The sequence below is a fragment of the Melozone crissalis genome, unplaced genomic scaffold (assembly GCF_028551555.1).
Source record: "Melozone crissalis strain CALT ecotype California unplaced genomic scaffold, PUWL_Pcris_2 ptg000046l_1, whole genome shotgun sequence".
In the NCBI taxonomy this organism is placed as follows: domain Eukaryota; kingdom Metazoa; phylum Chordata; class Aves; order Passeriformes; family Passerellidae; genus Melozone; species Melozone crissalis.
This window is the reverse complement of record NW_026535824.1, coordinates 4,866,395-4,881,965: the sequence shown is the minus strand read 5'-3', so window position 1 is coordinate 4,881,965 and position 15,571 is coordinate 4,866,395. Positions and strand designations below refer to the sequence as shown.

The 15,571-nt window shown below is 55.0% G+C and overlaps 1 pseudogene; it reads left to right on the top strand.

The window, feature by feature from the left end:
- Window positions 1–449: 449 nt before the first annotated feature.
- Window positions 450–2,432, top strand: LOC128943520 (serine/threonine-protein kinase pim-1-like; annotated as a pseudogene).
- The last annotated feature ends 13,139 nt before the right edge of the window (window positions 2,433–15,571 follow it).

Here is a 15,571-nt window from a genome sequence, read left to right as displayed (position 1 = left end):
GGGCGGGGCTGTCCCGAGCCCGGCCCCGGCCGTCCCGCCGCGGTCTCGCCTCCGCCTGGCTCTGGCCGTACTGGCGGTGGCGCTGCTGGGCGGGCATCAGTGCCTGGTGCGGGGGCGGCATCGCCGCCCTTCGGCTCCGCCTGGCCCGAGCCCGGCTCCGGACCCGACGCAGGGTCCCGTCCCGGCCCCGGCCCCGGCCCCGGCCCCGGCCCCGGCCCCGGCTCCTCCCGGGGCCCACGGAGGACACACGCGGCGCGGCCGCTCCCGCCACCTCCGCTGCGGCTTCCCCGGCCCGAGCTCTGCCGCTCGGCAGCGCGGCCTCCGGCCCCAAGCCGCCGCGGCCCGGGGCGGGTGGGGATGCCGGGCCCGGGGCGGGTGAGGGGCGCTCGGGGGTCGTTGCTGGCCCCGAGCCGAGCGCTGACAGCCGCGTCCCGCCCGCAGGTGAGGCGCACGAGGCCCTGCAGGAGCGGTACCGGCTGGGATCGCTGCTGGGGCGCGGCGGCTTCGGCAGCGTCTTCGCGGCCACGCGGCTCTCGGACGGCGCCCCGGTGAGCGGCGGGGTCGGCGGCGGGCGCGGGAGGAGGGGGCGGAGGAGGAGGGAGGAGGAGGAGAAGGTCGGGGCGCGGCGGGACGGGCGGCGAGCTCAGCCCGCTGCTCTCCCTCGCTCGCAGGTGGCCATCAAACGGGTGCCGCGGGATCGCATCCGGCACTGGGCGAGCTGGTGAGTGAGCGGGGCCAGCGGCAGCAGCCGGGCCGTGCCAGGCGGCGAGGAGCCGGGGCCCGGCAGGGTGGGAGCCGCTGGGAGCCCTGCGGGGAGAGCGGGCGTGGGCTGAGCGGGGCGTGCAGAGCATCCCGGGCTGGCTGAGGGCTCGCAGAGCCCCGGCACGGCCTCGGCCCCACTGACGGCACCGCGCTCCTCCCGCAGCCCGACGGCACCAGCGCCCCGCTGGAGATCGTGCTGCTGGCCAAGGTGTCCCGTGGCTGTGGTGGTGTTATTCAGCTCCTGGAGTGGCTTGAGCTCCCCGACAGCTTCCTGCTGGTGCTGGAGCGTCCGGAGCGGTGCCAGGAACTCTCGGGTTTCCTGGCGGAGCGGGGGTTCCTGCCCGAGGAGGAGGCGCGGGGGCTGTTCCGCCAGGTGCTGGAGGCCGTGCGGCACTGCACCAGCTGCGGGGTCCTGCACCGGGACATCAAGCCCGAGAATGTCCTGCTCGACCTGGCCAGCGGGCAGCTGAAACTGATCGACTTTGGCTGTGGCGCCTTCCTCCAAGACACAGCCTACACCCAGTTTGCAGGTGAGCCCTCGCAGGGGATGCTCCTGGGCATCTTGTGGCCCAGCCTGGGTGCAGCACTGGGGCTTCCCCCTATTGCAGCCGGGATAGGATTGATGCTGGAGCCGAGTTGTTCTGGGTGGGGTGTGAGGGCGGCCAGCTCCCAGCCCTGCTGACAGCCTTCAGCACCCACTGTGGCCTGGGCTGGGGCTGGAGCTGGGGCAGCCAGCCCGACACAAACCCCCATGGGGGTAGCAGAGAGGGAGGCCTGACCGCGTGCCCCGGATGGTTTGGTGTGCAGGTGAGGAAGGGCTGGACTGCTCTGCTCTCCTTGTTTGCCTTGGCTTATTAACATTTTTGGGGGCCATGGAGGTGGGGAGGAGAGTGAGTTTTCTCCACTACTGGGTGGGTTTCTTCTTTGTGTGTCATGGTTTGGCCTTCCCAGGGATTGTGCTGCCCTCTTCCAGCACCGGTGGCTTCTTTTCCAGCCCCGAGTTTGTGCACAAGTCCCAGGTGCTGGTGAGAGGGCAGCGCTCACTCCATGTGCCTCTGGGGCAGCCCCCACATGGCCAGGGATGCTGGGGCCAGGCTCTGGGAGCAGCAGCATCCCCCTGCTGATCTCTGTCTGTGTTCCACAGGAACCCTGTCCTATAGCCCACCAGAGTGGATCCAGCACCAACGCTACCACGGCGAGGCAGCCACGATCTGGTCCCTGGGCCTCCTGCTGTGCCACCTGGTCATGGGGAAGCACCCGTTCAGGAGGGGCCAGGAGATCATCCGGGGGCGGATCTTGTTCCCACGATGGCTCTCTCAAGGTGGATCCTCACCTCTGGGCACGGGGGCAGTACCATTGCTGGGAGACAGGAGCAGGCTCATGGGCATCCCGCTCTGGCAGCTGCTGAGGAGGTGGCACATGTCCTGCTCTCCTGCTGTCCTCCAAACAGAACATCCATGGGGAAGTTTAGGCCCAGCTCTGGGCACACCCAGCATGGCCTGGGCATCGGAACAGGGGGGCAACTTCTCCAATTGACTGATGATTTCTGGTTTCTCTCTCCAGAGTGCCAGGATATCATTAAGAGGTGTTTGTCCATGCAGCCCTCGGAGAGGCCATCCTTAGAAGATCTTTTCTGTCATCCTTGGGTGAAGGGTGTTCCTCTGCCCTAGAAGATGGGAGAGATCCACGTGCACATTTGGATCCAGGGGCCTGGCAGGTACCAGCTCCACGCATCTCTTGGCAATCAGTGGCAAAGCAAACCAGGCTGGTTTTGTCCTGCCTGTAGCTTTGAGCAGGGGTCAGCAGAAGGGAATATGCAGCTCTTGGGCTGCAGCTGAGCTGCAGACCTGGTGTGGCAAGCACTGGTGACCACCATCCCCCTGGTTTTGTTTGTCCTGTTCATGGATGGCTGGGGCCCTGGGCAGAGCCCTGACAGCCTGGTCTGGCCCCAGGGCAGGAGAAGGAGCCTCTGGAGAAGCTGTTCCAGGTGGGGCTGCTGCTGGAGACACCAAGGACAACCTCAAGGATGACAATCTCTTCCCAGCCTGGCCAGCTGAAGATGATGGACTTGGATTCTGGCACCTTCTTCAAAGCCAGGCTCCAGGCCCAATTCGCAGGTGAGTCCACAGGCAGGGGGATGCTCCCTGATCTGGGCATGGCATGGCCTGGCTGGGCACCAAAGGTTCCCCCTTTGCTGGGGCAGATGTAATGAATTCTTCAGTCAGCTGCCCAGCTGCTTTTTGGCTCTGGGCAGCTGCTGAGGGCTGCATGTGCCGTGGCTGGCTGCAGGCTGGGCACATGTGCTGCCCTCCTTCTCTGCTGCCAAAGGCAGCAGGAATGGGCAGCTCTGGGCACAGCTCTGGGCACAGCCAGCATGGCCTGGGCACCGCAGGCCTTGGCACAAGGGCACAGGAGCTCTCAGCTGACGGGCACTTTTTGCTTTCTCTCCTTGCAGCCGGGCTCTGCGGGTGCTGAGGCTGCTCTGGGCTCTGCCAGGGCTCTGCTGGGCTCAGCCCTGGGCCCAGCTGGGCTGGCTCTGCCCTCACATTGCTCTGACAGCTCTGCATCAGACGAGCCCGTTGCGAGCACAGTGCCTGAGCTTTCTGCTTTGGCAGGTGAGTGAGACTCTGCTGCAGGCCCAGAGATTGCAGCTGGGGACACACATCCAACTGGCAAGGACCCAAACTCTCCACAGTCCCAGCTGAATGCCTGGATCTCTTTTGTCTGTCCCATTCTTCCTTCTTTATTGGCTGGAATTATGCAATTGCACGTTCTTCCTCCTCTAGAAGTGCCACAAGTGGGCCAAAGCTGGCGAGTGGGCCGTGCTCCTGAGGCAGTGCAGTCTGGAGCTGGTGGATGGAGAATTGCCCTTCTGCACTGCCAAACCAGAGCAAAAAGCTGTCAGTGGGACTTCTTGTCTCTAAGAAACTCCTGGCAGTTACAACAGGAATGTGCAGCTCATTTGCAGGGTGAGAAGGAAGGTGATCTTCTAAAGGATTTGGGGTTTGACAGAGTTTCCACTCCCAGTCCTGCTTGGAGCTGGAAGGGCACAAAGCAATTTCCTTGTGCTTCAACCACAATTTCAAATACCAATGTTGGAAACAAAGCCCAAAATCTTTTAAAAGGCTGCTGAGGTCAGTAAGATGGATGCATGCCATCAGCACATTTACAATGTAAATAACTGAGTTATCTTTTTAAAAAGATCATTTACCTCTTAATGCACAGAATTTAACTTTGCCTTTATATTTTGTTTTTTTTCACTAACATTATGTTTTTTTCACTAACACTTGGATTTTACTCTTATCTTTTACCATTTACCTATTTTTCCCTTTGTCCTTTTTTTTCCTTTCAATAGAAAACATGTCCTACAAAAGGAACATCCTTTGCTCCTGGTTCCTGTGTGGAGCAGCTCCCTTCCTGCTGGCTGAGCTGCTCAGGCAGAGCCCGGCAGCTCCTGGCCCTGCAGGGCTGAGGCTTTTCCCCGTTGCTGGGCACAGACTGATGGAGCAGCACTGCTGAACACGGGCACACAGAGGGATCAGCAGCAGCTGCCTTTGGCCACCTGAGGCTCCAAGGCCCAAACTCTGAGCAGCCAGGGCTGGAAGAGACTGGCAGGATCTGATCCCTGACTCTGGGCCAGGGCTGCACAAATGACCCCACAGAAGCAGCAGCAGCAGCAGCAGCAGCAGCACCAGCAGCAGCAGCAGATGGACCTGATTTTGAGCACAGCCCCTGCCCTTCTTCCCTCCCGTGTGCAGCAGTGTCACAGCAGCCTGAGGCACCTGGGAGCCCCCAGTGCCAGCAGGGACTGGAGATGGCAGCCCGGGACTCCTGGAGGCTTTGCAGGGAACGGAGCTGGGCACTCCCTGTCCATGAGGAGCTTCCAGATGGAAAAGGCTGCTGTGCCCAGGCAGCTCCAAGGGCACAGAAAGGAGGCTCTGGAGCACTGGATCTGTGCCAGTGCCACAGTCCTGAGCAGCAGCCACTGAGCCCTGGGGGAACAGAGGGCACAGCACGAGGGACAGAACCAGGCAAGGCAGAGACTGGAGAGAGCCAGGCCCAGGAGCAGGAGCAGCTGCTCCATTGCACTCTTGGAGAAAGCTCTTGGCTGGTTCAAAGCGCTGAAAGGCGTGAAGGGCAGAGAGGAGGCCCCACCAAACAATGCTCCTGTTTGCACAGCCTCCCCTCTCCGTGTCCCAGAAGGAATTGCATGGACTGTGTTCTTCTCTCCGAGGTGTCTCGTTCAGCATGAGCAGGTCAGCACCAGGAGCTGAAGGAGCTGAAGCCTCAGGCCACAGGAGCTGGGCAAGAGGGAACTTTTGGAGCAAAGTAATGCTGCTAAAATAGCCCCAGCTGGATGCAGTGGATATAATCATGGAATCACAGAATCCTTTCTGTTGGAAAATCCCTCTGAGCTCAGCCAGTGCAGCCGCTCACCCAGCAGTGCGAAGCCCAGCACTAAACCACGTCCCTGCAGTGCCAAGGCCTGGACACCAGCCCTGAGTGAGGCCTGGACAGCAGGCCCTGAGCCAAAGGTGGCCTCTGGATGAACCTTCCAAGCAAAGGTTATCTTTGTATCTGCTCCCTGATGAAATATGCATGGTCATTAGCAGTGAGATAGATGCAGCCACTCGTTAGTGAAACGTGTTGGAGATGAGGGGGAGACGACCATCCTTTAATGCATCGAACTCCGATTTTATTGATCAATCAATCACCTTAAATAACAAAGTTAACGAACTTCATGCATATTCTGTAATCCAATGTCATGATAGGCTAACAGAGAAATTTCTAACCACTCCCTTTGTTTTAGAATACCTACAATTGTTTATTAAAAACAGAAACCAAAACAGAAACCAAAAACTAAAACAGAAACCAGTGTTCCCAAAACGTTTACATCTGTTCTCAGGATGGCAGGCCTTCCCAGAGACGGTGTTCTACTTGTTATGGGAAGACAATCTGAGAACTCCATTGTTTATAGAATGATGCCTGAGAGAGTCTAATTGTTTATACAAATCAGAAGGCTGAGAGCTGTTAGAAACTGCTTTTACTTTTCCCCTATACTTTTCTCTCAATTGTATGTCTCATGGCCTTTTCTTTAAGTCATTCTTGAAAAACTCTCCAACAAACATGTCTTGACCTTTGTGTATTTAGAAGCCAGACAAGGCCATGAAATCTGACATCTGGCCTTGTTTGGGGCTGTATGGTCAAAGTCAGCTCCCTTGGTTCCTCCTTGAGCCCTGGCCAGGCTTTGGGAGGGACCCAAGAGGAGGATGAAAGCAGATGTTGCCACACTAGCAGTGCTGTCAGTTTGTTCCTTCAGCACTGTCAGAGCTGGGCCCTCTCCCAGCGGGGTTGGAGCCTCACCTGGGGCTGGAGGCACCTGCAGGAATTCCCAGTGCCCAGGAGTGGCTCTGCAGCCCTTGGCTGTGACAGCTTCCCCAGCTGCTGTGTGGGTCTGGGGGATGGTAAAGCCTGAGGGTAAATGCTGCTGGATCTTTGTTAATCTCTGCAGGCAATCTTTGTTGGGGATGGTTGGGTGCATTGCTGAGCTGCTCCTTTTGTGATTCTTTGCTGCTCTGAACTGCAGGAAATGACACTGATTCCTTCAGTTGGAGTCTGTGCCTTTGGTGCTGCCCCTGCCCACTGGTAAAACAAAACTGGCACAGTCTGGCCAGATCCCAACAAAATGTCACTTGTTCAGTGTAAATGTGAGGAATCAGTGCCATCAGAAATTCCCAGCTGGGAAGCCCTTCCCTGGAGTTCCCTGGCTCTGGAGTGGGCTGAGGTTGGAGCCCCGTGTGAGCAATGAGACTGTTGGGTAAAAGAAGCTGCACCCCTGGATGGCTTCAAATGCATCCAAAAATTGTATATGGAAAAGGAAAAGACCTTGTGGATTTGGGCAGACAAAGATGAATTTGTTGAGAGTACATAGGAAACAGCACCTTCAGAAGGAACAATGATTGTTGGAATGCTCCCACAAGGAGCAACAGAAGAAGGTTTTCATCTTGAGCTCAGATGCCCTTGTGCAAGTGAAATATCAATATAACAAATAACTATATACATATTTATAGTATAATAAGACCTTCATGTTTATATTTATAGCTTTTAATGTATATATGTCTATATCTACATGTCTATATCTGTATTTATATATAAATATGTACATATAATAATAATGTGAAATAGTGCTGACAATACTAATTTGGTATCTTTGGCTGCTGAGGGATGTAACACTAAATACCCTACAGAACAGGATTGGCCAGGACCCTAATGTCAGTGGTCAACTTTGTGAGATTGTATACAATGGAAAAAGGAGGAAGGGAGGAAATTGGCTATTTTTACAGGGTGTGCTGATACTGTGATGCAGAGTGCTTTGTCTGTTCCTGTGAAAAATACAGCGATTTTGTCTGCAGGGTTTTTCATGTACCAGAGTATGCACAAGCTGCAGGATTGGTTGAAAGGGTGAAGGGGTTGTTAAAAGAGCAGTTGGAAAGATGAGGAGAAGGGAACCTTTGCCCATGGAGAACCCATCTCCCAGATGTGCTCCATGCCCTTAACAATGGCCCACGGGGGAAATGGAAACCCCCTGGCTGTGCACGGCTGCCCCCAATTTGCAAATCCAGCCATGGGCAGTGAGACTTGGGCTGCCTGGGAAATTGTTCTGGCTGTGATGGCCCCTGGCAGGGCCGGCCCAGAGGCTGCAGGGCTGGGCCTTCATGCATTGGAGTTCATTAGGAGAAATTCAAAGCAAATGAGAGCTGTCAATACTGAAACAGGAATTCAGATTCCTCCAGGACACTTTGCTTTGGTAACTGCTCCCTTGGAGCTTGGCCTTGCAAAGTGTTCCTGTCATGGCAGGAGGAATTGATGCAGAATATCCAGGAGAAATTACAGTAATTCTGTAAACAATAATGAACAAGATTGGATTATTCAACCCTGTGACAGGGTAGCACAATTATTGATATTGCAACTCTAAGAGCAATTGATAAAAAAGGAGATCCAGCTCCAGTCACCACCATTTGTGGAGATAAAGGGTTTGGATCCAGCAGCCCTAATAATGGAGCCAGAGTGTGGGTCGGAGGCCAAATGGCCCTCCCGAGGCAGCTGAAGGAGCAGCTCCTAGGAAAGACAACTCTGAGTCCTGAAACCTGGGCAGGAACAATGGGAATGTGTCCCTGCAGCCAAGGATTGTGTGTGAGAACAAGTAAATCTGACAGGATATTTTTTACACATCCTGCCAGACCAGATCTCCCTGTTTGCCCCAAGGGCCCCTGTGGAAAATGCTCTGATCCACGGGGCTCCATGTGAAGGCTGCTGTGACACTGAGGGACTTGCACAGGAATTCCATCCAGGAGCCTGGGTGCCCCTCAGGGACTGGGACCCGGCCCCTTCCAGCCAGAGGGGAAAGGGCCCCCCAAGCCTTGTTAGCCACAGACAGCATGGGAAAGCTGAACAGCAAAGGGCCCTGGGGCATTATTCTGGAATTAAAAAGGTGCCAGCTCCATGGGCAACAGAATTCTTGTTCCTAATTTGAATGATTGAGAAAAAAGAATGAAGAACGGTGTCACTAAAGTACTACTGATGTCTGTAAGGTGTACCTTGATAGTCAGCCAGAATCTTTGTCTGCCACAAACACCTCTAGTGTTTCACCAAGGGATTGGTCATCAAAATGTAATGATGGCTTATGATGGATTGCTGAGCTTCTTTTGTAATTCTCTGCTAATGATGATGTGCTTTGCTGAGCTTATCCTTTTGTAAATCTTTGCAGCTGTGCATGATATAAATGACACAATTCCTTCAGTTGGTGTCTGTGTCTTTGGTAGTGACCCTGCCCACTGGTGAAACAGGGCGCCCTCTTGCCTAGGTGTTCCCTGGGAAGGCACAAGCCCTCCCTCCAAAATTCCCCCCTTCCTCCCTGTTCCCCCCTTCATACACTGAGCATGATGTGCTCTGGTCTGGGCTATGCCCGGGTCAGTTGGGCTCCCCTGTCCTGGCTGTGTCCCCTGCCCAGCTCCCCCACAGCCCCAGCCCTTCCCCAGCGTGGCTGGACGAGGGGCAGGACAGGCCTTGGCTGTGCTGCAGCTCAGCAAGAGCAAAACCATCTCTGTGTGCTCAGCCCTGTGCTCAGCACCCGGCCCAGCAGTGTCTCAGTGCCAGGGGCTGTGCCCTCAGTCCCTGACAGGGGTTTCCATGGCAACTGCCAGGCCAGGTGACCCAGGTGTCCCACCAGTGCCCATTGCCATGGAAACAGTGCCCAGTCCTGCCCCTTTCTGTCTGGCTGACCTGGCCTTTGGCCCTGGCAGTGCCGTTGGCTGCTGGTTCCTGGTGCCTGAGCGGCCAGCGCGGCACAGGGCAGGTGGCCATGGCACAGCCCCCAGCAAGGGATCCCCTCTGGCTCTGGGCACTGACACCAGCCCTGAGCAAGGGGCCAGGGCAGCTTTCTATGGCCACTAACCATCACAACGGGGCTGGGCATTGGTTGCCATGGCACCAAACCAAGGACCGGGCCCCATGGCCATTGCCATGGCACCTGGTGGCACCAACGAGTGTGACTGCAATTGTACCTGGAACAGCCCTGGCACCGCTTTGTCCTGAGGGTTGCAATGGCAGCTGAGGGCAGCAACAGCTGGGGCTCTGCAAGGGCCCTGGGGCAGACAGGAAGGAGCAGCAGAGCGGGGGCTGATCCATCCCCAGTGCGCTGCACAGCCCAGGGCAGCATCCCAGAGCATCCACATGGAGCTGCCAACAACATCCCCCCTCTGCAGCCCTGGCCTCTCCCCAGCTCACACAGGTGCCCCATCCTTGCAGGCACAGACACAGCAGCACTGGCTCAGCAGCCCCTGTTTGCATTGCACACAGCAGCGGGAGCACCCCCATGCTGTTGGTGTGGGCACATGAACCTGAGGGAGCACAAATGCCATCAGCCCCTGGGGCCAGCAAGGGCTGGGGAACACCAGGGAAACCACTCAGCTTTGTCCTGGCCTCTGCAGTCAGCCAGAAAGTTTGTTCCCATCAGCTGGGAGTTTCCTGTCCCACTGCAGACGCTGTTGCTCAGAGCCAGGGCTGCCTAGCAGCCACCCCCAAACTGCCCTCAGCATTTCCTCTGCTTCACCTTTGCTTTCTTTACTCTTCCTGATACAAATTTCTTCTAATTGCCCTCTTCAGGGGACCCAGAACTGGACACAGCACTCGAGGTGCTGCCCAAGCAGTGCTGAGCACAGGGGAAGAATCCCTGCCCTGCTCCTGCTGGCCACACCATTCCTGAGCCAGGCCAGGAGCCATTGGCCTTCTTGCCCGCCTGGGCACACTGCTGCCTCATGCCCAGCCTGCTGTCCATCAGTCCCTGCAGGTCCCTTTCTGCCTGGCTGCTCTCCAGCCGCTCTGTCCCCAGGCTGTATTGCTGCAGGGGTTGTTGTGGCCAAAGTGCAGGACCCGGCACTTGGACTTGTTAAACCTCACCTTGTTGGATTTGGGTCCTGGATCCAGCCTGTCCAGGGCCCTGTGCAGAGCCTTCCTACCTCCATCCTCCATCAGATCCACACTCACACCCAGTTTGGTGTCATCTGCAGATTTGCTGATGTTGGAGACAATCCCGTTATCCAGACCATTCCATGCAGACATTGAAATCCACGCTGGCTGGCTCTGACCCCTCAGCCATCCTGTGGGTGCCCTGGGATGGCACTCAAGGTGATCTGTTCCATAACTTTGCTGAGCACCCAGGTCAGGCTGACCGGCCTGGAGTTCCCCAGCTCCTCCTTCCAGCCCTTCTTGAGGATGGGCTCACACTGGCACCTCTAGTGCTCTGGGACCTCCCTGCTGAGCCAGCACTGATGGTAAATGATGGAGAGCAGCTTGGGGAGCTCATCCACCAGCTCCCTCATCCCCCTGAGATGGATCCCATCCAATCCCATTCACCTGTGAGCATCTGAGTGGCTCAACAGGTCACCAGCTGCTTCCTCCTGGATTCCAGGGGGGCTGTTCTGCTCCCTGTGCCCATCTACCAGCTCAGGAGAGCACTTGTCCTGAGGACAGCCTGTCCTAATATTGAAAATTGAGAGAAACAAGATGTTAAGTAGCTCTGCCTTCTCCTTATCTTTAGTTACTATATTCCCCACTGCATCCAATAAAGAGTAGAGGTTCTCCTTATCCCATGTTTTGCTATTAATTTAATTGTGGAAACATTGTCTATTTTTTTTCACAGAAGTGGTCAGGTTAAACTCTAATTGAGTTTTCACCTCTTGACTTTTTTTCTGCACGACTTTACAACATCCTTAAACATTTCCTAAGCTGCTTGACCTTCTGTCCAAAGTTGATGCACCTCTTGTTACCCTTGAGTTCCCACAAAATCTCCACGGCCAGCCAGGCCAGTCATTTTCCTCACTAGCTCATCTTTTGCCACACTGGGACAGGCTGCTCCTTCCCCCTTAAGATTACTTTCTTGAAATGTGTCCATCCTTCCTGGACCCCTTTGTTTGTAAGGGATATTTTCCTTAAAAAGAAATCAGTGCCTGATTCATTACTCCCCAAATCTGCATCCTAAATAAGCCAAAGTCTGCCCTTCATAATTGTTAATAAATTGTTTCCTGTTCAACTGTGGTCTGTTGGCCATGAAGGGAAAATTTCTGTGCCTCTGAGTCTCACCAGTTCCTGACCCCCAAAGGACACAAACCCGATGAGTTGTGTTTCCCACTCCAGTGGCTGCACTTGCACTTCCCTCCATAGCCAGAGCAGAGCTCCCTTGTCCCAGAAAGTTCTTGGCAATGCAGGGATGAAGGAAACAGGACAGGCTCTGGGGATCAGGGGCAGGGCACAGCCAGGGATTTGGAGGCTGTTGTGAGCCGAGGGCAGGACTCAGACCTTGGCCTTGGTGAACCTCATCCCATTGTCCTGGGCCCATGGCTCCAGCCTGTCCAGATCCCTCTGCAGAGCTTCCTGCCCCCCCAGCACAGCCACACTCCCACCCAGCTTGGGCTCACCTGGGAACTGACTGAGGGTACCCTCAATGGCCTCATCCAGATCAGCAATAAAGAGATTTCGCTGACCTGGCCCCAATCCTGAGCCCTGGGGACACCCCTGGATGTGACCCCATTCCTCAGCTGCTCTGACTGCCAGGGGTTGGATGAGAGAAATGGTGGTGTTGGGGTAGGAACAAAGTGTGATTGACTGTCAGCCATGAAGGGTCTTGATTTTCATATCTGCTCAAACTGCATTAGGAGGTGCTGGGGATCAATATCAACTGGGGATTGCTGATATCAATCTATAAAGAAGAAAATAAAACAGGACAAAAGAGTTCTCTCTGCATTGTTTTCAATATGGTATATTCACTTTGAATAGCCTTCTGAAATCTGTCTAATTAACCACAGAAGATCTGAAAACTTAGATTATTCCCATGGGATTTTCTTGTTTTGGGTGTTTTGAACAAATGATTATGAGCTTTTCTTACTTAATTCCTGAAGTCAAGAGGTGCTGGGGATCCATATCAACTGGATACCAATCTATAAACAAGATACCAATCTATAAACAAGAAAAGAAAACTGGACAAAACCAGTTCTCTCTGTTTAGTTTTCAATATACCATATTCACTTTAAATACACCTCTGAAATCTGACTAATTAACCACAGAACAATTGAAAACTTCAATATTTCCCACGGGGTTTTCTTGTTGAAATGTTTTAAACAAATGTTTAATAGCCTTTTTCACTGAATTCCTCAACTGAGTAGCTCAAGAAAGAAGAGGCCTCTGGAGTAGTAAAATTCATCAGCACCCTCCAAGTGGCTGAGGATCCATCTCCATCAGAGCAGCAATGAACAGAAATGGGCACAGCTTTGTGGCTGCCCCAGCTTTGGCATGGGCCCTGGGCCTGGAGCAAGAGCAGCTCTTGAGGTCCCCAAGGCCAGGGCTCTTGTGCTGCCCTGGGTAGATGGGATGGCAGCAGGGGCTGCAGAGCTCTCAGCACCTCAGGCCGAGGGGAGCAGGGCAGCCAGGGAGCCTCCTTTGGCCTTGGCCAAGCACCTTCCCTCATGGCTGGAGCCGAGTCCTGTGGCTGCTGCTGTGCCCTTGCCAGGGGCTGAGGCCGTGGGGCAGTGCCCAGAGCAGCCTGGCTTGAGCAGAGCTGTGGGGCCAGAGCCAGCTGGGCTGGGCTGGGGAGAGGCCCTTGGTGCTGCCCAGAGCTCAGGGCAGCTGGCAGAGCTTGCAGGGAGCTGAGCTGGGCTCAGAGAGCCTGGCCCAGAAACCATCAGTGTCCATCTCAGCCTGACTGAGCGTGCAGGGGCAGAACTCAGGCCAGGCCTTGTGAGGTAGGGCCAGAGCCTGTGCAAGGCATTGCAAACAGGCAAGTGGCCCAGAGAGGAGGCTGCTCTGTGCCCTTGATGGCAGGGATGGAGGAGGGAGGGGGTCCAGAACATTTGTCAGCACCAGCCTCTGTGCCCAGGCCTTTGCAGCCCTGGCTGCTGAGCCCAACTTCTGCCTGGGCTGAGTTTGGCTGTGGCCCAGCTCCATCCTCCTGCAGGGTCAGGGCCTGTTCCCAGTCATGGCCAGCCCTGGCTGCCTCTCTGCTGGCCCAGAGGCCGGCAGAGCCCAGCGCAGGGCTGTCTGTGCAGTCCCACAGGTGCCAGGGCCTCTGCAGGAGCTGGCAGAGGCTGCCCAGCAGGGAGGCCATGGGGCACAGAGCCCCAAGGCTGCTGTGGGCACCACGGCACAGGGGCCGTTCCCAGCCGCAATGCTCCTGGCCTGGGCTGGGCCTGCACAGGGGCTGGGCCGCCATGGCTGGGCCAGCACAGGCCCAGCCGCTGCTGGGGCTGACAGCAAGGCCAGGCTCACACAAGACATTGCTGAGCATGGCCTGTGCTGACCAGACCTGACTGTGCCAAAGGCAGAGCTCAGCTGCCCTTGGGGGCTGCAGCAACAGTCCAGAGCCCAAAGAGCCTCCATGGCTGTGCTGGAGACCAAGGCTGCAGGAGGGAAATGCAGGGCTGCTGCAGGATGGGGAGGGCATTGAATTCCAGCACACACCTCAGCTCTCTGATGATCCCAGCACCATGCTGGGCCCTGTTTCAGACTGGAGCAGAGCAGATGTTGATGGGACAGGAGCCCTGCGGGGCTGTCAGGGACCTGCAGCTTGCAAGGTGCTCTGCTCTCCCTCAGGTGCTTTCGGAGAGATCCAATCCTAGCTGGGCACCTCAGGGCACAAGTGGCACTGCCTGGTCGTCCCTCCCCCCCCCCAGCAGTCTTGCCTGGCGGGGCGGGGAGGGAGGAGTGAGTGGGGCTGGGGCACTTTCGCTTTTGGCTTGCTGGCCTGCTTGCTTGCCGGCTTGCTTGCTTGCTTCTGCCTTAGCCCTAGCTGATAGCTGCCTTGTTTTTTTCCCCTTTGCTGCTTTCTGCGCTGTTTTTTTTCTTTTCTTTCGTCCTCTCTTTCTTACCCGCCCCTGAAGATACTGGACCGGCTCCGGACCTGACCTGGGACGTCCGGCGGGATCTCCGGAGTCAGCGAGAGAAGCTCAGAGCCCTCCACAACACTGACTGGTTTCTTTTCTTTTCTTGTGTTGGGGAGTGTTCTTTTGTTACTTGTCAATAAAGAGGTTTTCTTTTCCACTTTGCTCCTCCGAGAAATTCCTTCCCGAACCCGGTATTGGGGGAGGGGTGGTTGGAGGTTTGTCTTTTGGGGGGGGGCTCCCTTTTGGAGATTTCCCCTAATTTGTCCTAAACCAGGACAATCTTTTTGGTGCGTTGGCCAGGAAACAGAGGCCAAAGACAGTGGAAAAAAACCTATAACAATAATATTTTGGTTTTGGTTGTTTTGTGGGCATATTGGTAATTCATAATGTCATTTGGGGTGAAAGCTTGCCGGTATTTCTGGTCCCTTGGGGTTTTTGAAGCTTTAATACCTTTGTGGTCCCTAGGGTTATTTCCTTACCCAGAAATAGCTCTGGTGTTGTCCCTAATAAGTAACCTTTGTAAGCGGGGGGCACTAACCAGAATAGTCATTGGGCTGGTCGTATGTTTGCTGATTTGTCGGAGGTTTATGAAAGACTTTGTTTCAGGAATGTATGGATTGCTGTCATGGCTGTGTACTCAGTTTGTTTGGGGAGAAGAAGGGGAAGGGGCTTCTCAGCTTTTGTCTTCCTTCTTCTCCTCCAAATTGTTGACATCTCTATTAGAAAATATTGAATTTCCCCTGAGTTTAAAAGAAACCATCTTTCTGGCATTTAATTTATTAAGCCTTTTCTATACTGTCTGGAGTGTATATAAAATGAAAGCCGAGATTTCTAGAGGGGTTAGAGAGACTCCTGATTCAGGAGTAAAACAAAGCAGGAAAAATCTTGACTGGAGTGGGAAATGGGAGGATATGGGCCAGACTTTAAAGGAATTTTCTGATCCTATAGACTGGGACTTTCCATCTGATCAAATTCAGAACCCAGTCGAGGTGGCAAAGTATTTGAGGGAGAAGTGCCATGGTAATACTAAGGAGGAAAGGATTACTGCAGCGAGCTGGGTCTTGGCGCTTGTTTACCGTACTCTGCTAGATACTGTGGAGCAGCAGATAGCAGAAAGGGAACAGGGAGATAAGTTAGTTACTATCCCAGTGACCCAGGCTGCAGCTAACATCCCAGGCTCCAGGCTAGCAGCTGAATCAGACAATAGGCCTCAACCCATGGCTGTCGCAGCTAATACAAGAGGTGGAAAGTGTAAAGGCAAGACCGATCGAAAGGTGGAAGATGATGATGATGATGCAGGAGAAGGACCCTCACCAAAATCAGAGGCCACATCAAAGGGCACAGATTCTGGAGCTAATATTGACTCCTTTTCTCTG